Raw genomic sequence first — 10,179 nt, 5'->3', positions numbered from 1 at the left:
TCTCCATCTCAGAACTAGTTTTCTAATGCTTTTTTTGGATAAAAAAAGATGTTTGTATGCTTGAGATATCGTGAAAAAATATATAGGGCCCCTAGAAATGCATTAAAAAAGAATTTATTAAAAAAATAAATAAAAAAATTAACAACCACCCTCCGAGTGGAGTAGTGGTGGCGGCTCGACAAAAAAAGGGCAGTGGAGCTGCTCATGGGAGGCAAAATGGTGGCTGATGGGCGGAGTGGCTACTGTGGTGAAGTATTGGATGGTAATGGGGCCGTGGTGAAGTGGAGCAGAGGAACTAGTGGCACGATCGATGTGGGAGAGTGCTGCCTAGAAAGTGAAAGGTTGGCAGTTGGGAAGTACAAACTGGCACTGGTTTCAATAGCAGGCCAAAGAAGAATAAAACGACACCAGAAAAGTACTTGTTAGCCTTTTTTTTAATTTAAAAAAAATTCAACTTGTAGTGCATGTAGGAGGTCGTACAACCTTCTAAAGCAATATTTCTTGCCTCCCGGATCAACATTGTCCAAAATGGATGAAATTTATATGAAAATAGGGGTTTTGATGCCTTCTAAATCTAATCATGAGGTCATTTTGGCCTCAAAGTGATCCAAATTTTAGAGACCCCATTTTTTCACAAAATATACCCGAAAAACTCTAGATCTGATCTATCAAACCCTTGATCTCATTTTTCTCCAAATACTGAACAAGCTATAGCAGATTTGGCTATGATATCATGAAGGATTTGAGCAATACGAATCCACAAATCCTAACGAATACTTGCATGTAAGAAACCTGTCACAGAGAAGAAAAAGACAAGAGGAGGCAAGAGTTTTCTTTGAAAAATATGCAAATGTATTCTTAGATAAAGGAAAGATGAGAGATAATTACAAATGATCTATCCTTATAAAAGGAGATCAAAACCCAAAAAGGGGTAACCAATAAGGTAAATGGGTAATGTAAAAGGTAAAATGCTATTTAATAATTACTGAATAATTATTAAATGTAATGCAAAAAGTGCATAAAGTGAAATCTTAAGAAGGGAGAAAAAATAATTTAATTAATGAAATGAAATGAAACTTTTTCTCTAACATATATGTTAGCATAAATACATGTTAACATTGAAGGATTCATTTGGGCTTCTACTAATACAATCTGTACATGAATATGTGGAAGGTTAAAGCATAACGAGCTATGGAAGTTCACCTTTCTTCCATGTAGAAGGGTGCATGAAGAATTGCAATGTTGGAGAGGAAGGAAGGAATAGAGAGTAAATGGAAATCCATCAAATAAGGAAGGTTCAATGTAGATTAGCAAAGGTATTCTCAAAATCATAGTGTATATCTTATAAAGGAGATTATTGAGCTTTCCTACTTCCTACACTTTTGAGACATCTTAATACACTAATCACGATTTTCCTATTTTGGTGAATATAAAAAATGATCATAAAACTAATGTGAATTGAGGGAAATAAAACTACCATTCTTGAATAGTGTGAGGTGTCTAAATGAAGTATTTGCATTCAATTTACTTGCAGATCCATTTCCATAGTGACTTGAATAAAACAAATTTCTACTCTCTATTAATCAGAGTGCATAACTTCATCTATAGTAAGAAAGACTTCAATATATGAGTCTACTATTGTTTTTCTTCAATGCATCAATATTTAATTTTTTTGAAACATTGGAATAAATCAATATTAGTTTGCAAAACATGTGCTAGTGTTAATTATGTAACTATTTTCTAAAGTGAATTATACATAACATCTTTATATATTTTTATATTGTGAATGATATTTCACAGTCAATTCATCACCTCCAAACCATAAATTTTTTTGGCTATATGTTTTAAACATATTTGCAAATTTTACACAAACTTAAGTACATTGTTGATATTTCATGTTATGGTAGCAATTCTGTGGATGGAGAAATCCTAATTATAGCTATTTTTTAAAAGTAAGAGAAATGAAAGAAAATTTATTGTGGGAACTAGGCTATTGAGGAAAACAATTATTGGTACCTAAATGGAAACTCATTGAAAAATATGCCTCACTTATATTTACATAATTGAGGAAAGAAAATTGTTAGGCTAGGTAGGAGAGGCTTAAAATATTGTATGAATATTCTCTTTGTCAAGAGAAATCTTGAAAATGTTGGTGTATGGAATGAAATAATTTCATGTGTCTAAAGGAAGCTTTTGAGTATGTCCTTATAGATGTAGTGATTGATAAAGTGTTTATTGTACTCATTATCCCTCTAGTATTTCTTTTATTATTATTAAGGGTTAACGATTGTCAATTTTGGTGATTTGTGGCATCAAGGGATCAAGGATTTTTACAAGTACAAGTTAAATTATTTCTCTAAGTTGATGCTCATATGAGAATCTTTTTTGAAAATTTTTGTTTATGTTTTTGTTTTTCCTTCTGTGTTGATGCTGATAAATTTGATGGATACATGTGTTATGAAGGTAATATTCTGGATAAGAGTTTGGGGTTTTATGAAGAGATCAAATATAGATGGTTTTTTAAAGAGATAATGAAATTGTGATTATCACCCTTATCTAGATTGAGATACCACTTAGAGGAGCTTTATCTAGAACAATTTAGTGTTTGTGATTCAATGTTTTTGGACTACAAGCTCAAGGGTTTAACTCAAAGCTCCATCTTATTAGGATTACGAGGCAATTCAAGGGAGTTCAACTTGATTTTGGATCTATATTTTTAATGAACTATTTTCTCAAAAATATGTACCCTTTCCCTTTTTTTCAAGCTCAAGAGGTGAACCTCTTGATGAAGTGAATCAATTTTTTTTTTTTTGAAAATAAATTGATTCCATGAAACTCTCAATTGAAGAGATAACTATCTTACAATATTTTTCACAACATGAGATTGATTCCATTATATAATTTAAAAAATAATTCAATGAAAGTATACCATTAGTATACAACTGTAGCACCACTTCAATATCTATGGTCACTTTTGGCTCACTTCTTCTAGTAGCTAACACACTAAACTTTACACGACACTACACTTCACACTAAGCTTATGTAGCAAGATATAAAAGGAATAACAATATATTATTTAGTGGAGTCGAATGTTTAAAATGCAATAATTTTGTGCACATTTCTAGATATTATAGATCACAAGTAAATTAGAATGGACCAAGGTATGGAATTTCAATTTTTATGCATTATAAGTGTAATAATCTAGGGCATAAAACTATATATTGTAGATTTCATGGATTTATGAGCAATATAATAATGCCTAATGTTAGTAGGAATAAATATAATGCAAGAAGGAATAACAATATTAATTTGACAAACTATGAGAATATTAATAAGACTTTTGTAAATGAAACTAATGGTGGAAATGAGAAGGCACATAAAGAAAAAAGAGAAGAATATTACATCAAATAAAGGAACATCAGTGCCAAGTATTGAACCCTCTTCATAACCTAGTTGTCTACAATTTCCTGAGGTGGAGCAATTATGAAGAGATTTTTCAACCCCCAATTTAGAGAGTTACATAGTACACGATTGGATTAAGGTAAACTGAGGTAGATACTTGATATCTCTGATCATAAACCTTGATATGGTGATATGAGACATTGTAGTGAAAATTCATGACTAATATCTTTGTAGAAAATTTTCTAGTTGAGACCTAACACATTAACCATATAGAAAATTTATATCTTTGTACCAAAATATTAAACATGCATTTTTTCAGCTAGTAGAGAAGGAGATGATTAAATTGCTTCATTTTCATTTGCATAACCATATTATGGTGGGAACTAAGAAGACCAAAGACGTCAAATTTTATGTGGAGGTAATGGATGTGGTTTAAACTTTAGGAGGGGCAAGATGGTCAATGTATGATCCCAATGAAATTGAGGAAGAGCAACAAGAGAGGGACAAGAAAAATAAAATAAATGCAGAGTTTCAAGGGTTTGTTAAGCAAGTAAGATAACTATGGGAGTAGCCTCATCTAAAATATTTTAAACTAGAGTTTGATATAACATCTAGAGGGTTAGGCTTTCATGGAGTTCATTTGAAAGCCTCTTCTTTTATTGTTCCCACTGTAAATTTTTTTGGTAGAGTTGGTTGAACTACCTTTCTTAGTAATAACCATTAGTGAGATTGAGATTGTTAACCTTGACAACATAGGACTTGGGAAAAAGGCATTTGATATGGCGATTATTTTTAAATAATTCAAGTGGGATGTACTCTGCGTTGATGCAACTGCAAAACCTTCTCTTGATAGCATCAAAGAATGAATGAATCTCATGAAAGTAAAACATGGGATGAATTAAGAATTGAAGCCAAAAATGCAGACAAAGAAAATGGAGATGAATTTGATAGTGAAGAGGAAAGATGACGATGAAAGGTAAAAGTTATAGTAAAGTCTCATGCACCTAAAAAGATGTTATAGCACAATCAATCTAAATTTAATGACTTTTATTTGCCTTCCATTCTACAAAGAAAACATGGGTTGAATCTCTTACCTGTGCTTTCCCTTGTCTGAAGACAACACACAAAAACCCTCCCACATAGGTGCACTTGCAATTTGCCAAATATAAAATGAAATGTTTACGTTAAAAAAAAAAAAAATCCTGACTGTCATCAAAATTTTGATAATAAACTTGAGTGTTGTCAAAATTTTGACTAAAGCCTAAAGTGTCGTCAACATTTCCACAAAAAAACTTAAGTTTGGTCAAAATTTTGACCTTATTGGGATCATATTTTAAAAAAGTGAATTTGACAAGCCAAATTGTCTTGTCATCAAAAAATTTGGTAAAAAATGGAGGCCTAATGTACTAGTGTTTAGTGCATTTTATTTGAGTGAAACTACACTAAAATTAACACTCCCTCTCAGTTTAGAGAGGATAAACATATAAGAAAATATTACACCATTGGTAATATTTAGGTATGACACATCAAGGAAATCTTTGATCATAAGGTTTTTGTTATATGATATCATATGAGTAGTCGGGTCGGCACCGTTTTCAAGCCTACTGGCCTATCAGAATATCAACACACAATATTCACCAATGTCTTTGAGTAATGGCCCATCAGAACATCAAAAATTGATATCCACCAAGTACTCAATATGGTAACAACCTATCAGAATATCAAGGCAAGATATTCATCAAATACCTATCATATATCTATACAATTAACTTATATACTATCAATTTAATGACATCTAACACTTAGTTGTTGATTTAAAAGATAAATCCTTTCATGATCTATTTCAACATTTAAATAAAATGTATATCATGATTTAAGTTATTGTAAGGTCGTCACCTTCCAATTATTTTTAAAAATACAAGTTATAATCATTTAGAAGTCATCACTTCCTCATGATGTATAGAGGGGGTAGGCACATACACACATGTCATCAAAAGTTCACATGAATTCACCATAGATACTGTGATGTGGTGGTGTTATGACATCCACTACGAAACATATCAGATAATGAGGTTTTCAACACAAAATTATCTCATAGACAAGAATGTATTATAAGCGATTGCATGTAAAAAATCCCTCTAAGTTTGATATCGACTTTTCTAATCTCTTAGTACAAGGTTCTTTTTGATGAAGTTTCAGACTCCCTTTGAATCTATTATCATCCTTCTAACACCTTGGCAAAAAGTCATATCATGCTTCCCTAGTTCAATAGGTATTCTAATAACATAAGGCCTTCCTGTCTACATACATGAAACATTATTCCATGAATCCTAGTCTTTTAAGTGCTATAGTTTTTGATCATTAGAGAATCCATCTCGACATGGCCTACTCCCTTTGAATCAATACAACCAAGATCATCAAAATTTTGATTGAGACATATTTTCTATCTTCATCCTCTCTTTGTCCAAGATCGTCTTTAATGAACTGTCAGATTCCCTCTTGGTACAGAAGGTTTCTTTATAATCTCAATCATCAAAGGTATTTTCTTTAAGAGCCTCACTTTATCCAACATGATCATTAGATGACTAATGAATTCTAGATCAAAACTTCTTTGGATCCTTCATCATAAGATTGCATTCTGCACAATATTTGGTAACATGTGTAAAGTAACAACCTCCTTCTCCTACAAGAATAACCTTAATGACAAAAGAAATGATCAAGGAAAATGACTCTTTATAATATGTATAGAAATAAAAATAAGAGAGAGACTACACTGAGTATATAAATGTAAAATACTGAAGGATAATAAATACTTATCTGCACATCAACATCCTTGATACAAGTTGCTCTAATAAGAGTCTATATGCAATAAATCAGAAAAAATCTCCATATAAGCATTTTTCAAACAATCAAAATCGGAAATTGGTTATTATTCCCCCCCACAATGTAAATTCCCAACTATTTTAACCTTTTGACCTCTTCATCCAAGGTTGTCTTTGATGAACTATCAAACTTCCTCTCACTAGGAGAGCCATGTTGTCTTGACCTACATAAAGGCCTTGACATTATTTCTTAATGCACCATTCTTCTCTTCCATAAATTTTAGTTGATAGTTTGTCTAAACTGATCCAATGAAGGAAGGAGGCAAGTGGAAAAGTATACAAGCCAATCAGTATACTAAGCACCCAAACTATCCCTCTGCAAGGTACATAGCAATACATAGGTTGTAAACTCATAACAACCCCTCCATTTACATGCACTATATATGTTGTCACTAATGAATAGATTGAGTTCATCGATGTCTTGCAATGTAATGATTAACTTTCTAGTAGCAAGTAGGATTGGAAATTCCCTATTCCCAACCTCTATATTGTAAACTATTTATTTTATCATTCTTTGAATTATTTTTGCCAAAATAATCTGGTTTGGTTCTTCCAATAAAATTCTCCTCTATTTTCTACATCCTCAAGTCATTTATGCCCAAATTGACATTGTGTAGATGCTCGCATTTGTGGTCTTCTCCATGTGGAACAATACTTTTATCAACCACATCCAACAACAAACACAAGATATAAACTAGTCAACTTACATGTGTGTTGATGATAGTTAAAGGAATTACCACCATGGTCTATGGTAGAGGAGAAACCCCAACTGTCCTCAATGTTTCCTTCAAGGTTTTCCAAAGGAAATGGACTATCAAAGGGTGTTTCATGATACACTACCAACATTTTCCAAAGGTTGTAAACTACCAATTGTATATGATACACTTCCAGTGACATTCCAATGACTAGGATCTCTAGGATGTTTTAACTCTTAATCATTGAATACATTCTATGTATAATGTTAACATGATTCTTCATATTTTTAATCCTTTGTATACCCAAACCATTATGTTAGAATTACAATAGGAAAAGTAAACTTCTAAGAGAGTTGTGGGTTGAATCAATGGTTTAAACTTTGATCCATAAAAACATTTCCCACACATCCATCTCATACATTCACTAAGTAAACTAAAATATCATGTAAAGCATGTACATCTAAATCATATAAATAAGTAAACATTCCCACATATATGATTACCCAGAAACCCTCCAATGAGAATGTAAAACTGGGGTAGGGATGACACCCAAAAATCTTCACTACTACAGTAATAAAGTGCTTCCAATGAAGGTTACAATTTTTTGATCATGAGACATAATCTACCCCATAAAAGGTCTCCCTATTAATGGCTTACAAATATTGTTAGGTCTCACCCTGTTAGAGGATTTCAACACCATGTTAGAAGTGTGCCTTGTTAAAGGAATTCAAATCACAATTAAGTAAGCACCTTGTTAGAGGATTTCAATATAGCCTGTTAGGACTACTCTGTTAAGATATTTAACTGATTCACATGTTAGAATATTTCAACATTGATCCTATAGTTAGCACTTGGTTGCTTGATGAAAAATCACCTCTATACTGATGTATTCTTGATCCTTCTTGATTAGATGTCTCACTGCTATATACTATTCCTTTCCTCTATTCTCCTTTAACTAATTCTGCAATGCAATTTCAATTCAAAATTTCTTAGCCACCATGAATTCTTAGTTTGTGCATGCAAACTTCTCTATTCGCTCCTTCCACATACCTTATATAGTTTAGGGTTTTTCCTCCTAAAGAAGACTTAGGTGACTTAAGGTTAGGTATGAATCAATAGATGTGATTCATCCATTTTTCCACTTAATCCTTCCCTTTTCCTAATTGGCTACATGTACTTCATAGGGATTCTAACTTAAGACTCATCCTTATCTCCAAAATATCATAATTCAATCTTTAAGTCAGCTCAAAAATGGTTTACATAGTTGTTTGTGCCATTACAAACAACTATGACAAAACTATCTTACTCGGCATCTAAAGTCTCTAATGCTCAACATCTACTAGTTTCTATACTATGACTCAGCATCTGTATCATTTGGCATCCACTATTTAATTAGCTTTTAAATCACTTTGCATATATTGTTTGCTTGACACTTGAGTGACTCGACACTCATTGTGGGCTCGACATGCTCTATTATATACATGCTGTGCTTGACATGTACTACTTGTTTAACATGAACTAAGTAAATGACTTAAGTGTGTAGACACTCAATAGTCAAAACCAATATGAGATCAACAATCTCCCCCTTTGACATGGGTGTCAAAAACACTTGGTCATGCTTTAATATCCTTATTCTTATGATCACAACATATCTCTTATTCAACTTATATACAAAATTTTAAAAATATCAAAATTTTGCAACAACTTATTGTTGGAAATATAAGAGGAGTAATTGAGAGGGGGGTGAATTAGTTACTAGTAAAATAAATCCCAGATCCCTTAGATGTCAACTATAAACTTCAGACTGATAAAATTGATTACCACTGATACTCGATAAACACATAGAAATTGTTGTAACTCAGTAAATACGGAGTGTGAATTACTTTAGCGAATCTTAAAATGTTATCAATAATTATTTGCAAGCATGAAAGAAATATCATGAACACATGAAACACCAGGATTTAACATGAAAACTCAATTTGGGAAAAACTACCAATGTAACTAGTTATTATTTTTCACTCTTATGAAGTGAGCCCTATTAGGAGCCAACCCTATTAAATATTCTCTTAAATATTCTCTCTTTGTGAAGGAACTTCGACTTAACTTCTCCCTTAGCAAAATTTCAAAAAGATATGATAGTAAACTTCTCCCTCTTTGACAACACATACCAAAGACAATTTTGATTGGTAGCAATGTACCTTGAGTACATATTCATCTACAATATATCCTTTTTAATACTGCATCAATTGATTGATCTTCAACTTGTTTTCTATTGATACATCACTAAAATTTATTTAGTGAGCTTCAAATAGGGGAATAATCCCTAGCTTACCTCTTAGATACAAAAATGCATCCTTAGGTAATGGCTTGGTGAATATATCTACAATTTGTTTGTTTGTATGCACAAATTCCAATCTGATTTCTTTGTCCTATACTAATTCTCTTACAAAGTGATATTTTATAGCAATGTGCTTTATTTTGGAATGCATCACTAGATTCTTTGATATGTTGATTGCATTGGTGTTATCACAATACATCACTATTGGCTCTTTGATTTCAACCTTCATTCCTTCCAACAACTGTTTGAACCAAACAATGTTAGAACAATGAACTATTACTACTATATATTCTACTTTTGTTGTGGATTGAGATGTGTAGTTTTTCTTCTTGCTTGTCCAAGATACTAGCCTTTTACCAAGAAAGAATGCTCCACCACTGGTGCTCTTTCTGTCATCAAGATTTTCTGCCCAATCAATATCAGTAAATAATTTTAGATTAAGGTTGCCTCCAAGTTTGTAGCATAAGCCATAGTCTTTAGTTCTTTCAGATATCTTAAGATTCTTTTTATTGCCATCATGTGGTTTTCTCTTGGTTTAGCTGAGAATCTTTCCACTATTCCAACTGCTAAGGAAATATCAAGCCTTGTATGTACCACATACTGTAATTTTCTAATCATTGATCTGTATAAGGTCCGATCTACTTCTTTGGAGTCATCATCTTTTGTAAGCTTAAGTCCAATACACATGGGGGTTCCAACTACTTTTGAATCCTCCATTCCAAATTTCTTGAGTATCTCTTTGATGTAGTTAGATTGAGTGATATAGATACCATTTCTATTCTACTATATTTGCAATCTAACAAAGAATTTTATTTCACCAAACATGGAAATTTCAAATTCTTTATTCATTTTTTCTAAAAAT

General features: G+C 32.1%; 1 pseudogene; it reads left to right on the top strand.

The window, feature by feature from the left end:
• Positions 1-216: 216 nt before the first annotated feature.
• On the top strand, positions 217-4,268 carry LOC149576355 (FACT complex subunit SPT16-like; annotated as a pseudogene).
• The last annotated feature ends 5,911 nt before the right edge of the window (positions 4,269-10,179 follow it).

Source organism: Cupressus sempervirens, chromosome 1, assembly GCF_028749045.1.
Source record: "Cupressus sempervirens isolate cs-2001-9-10 chromosome 1, ASM2874904v1, whole genome shotgun sequence".
Classification (NCBI taxonomy): domain Eukaryota; kingdom Viridiplantae; phylum Streptophyta; class Pinopsida; order Cupressales; family Cupressaceae; genus Cupressus; species Cupressus sempervirens.
The sequence above is the reverse complement of the archived record's forward strand: the minus strand, read 5'-3'. Positions and strand labels throughout refer to the sequence as shown.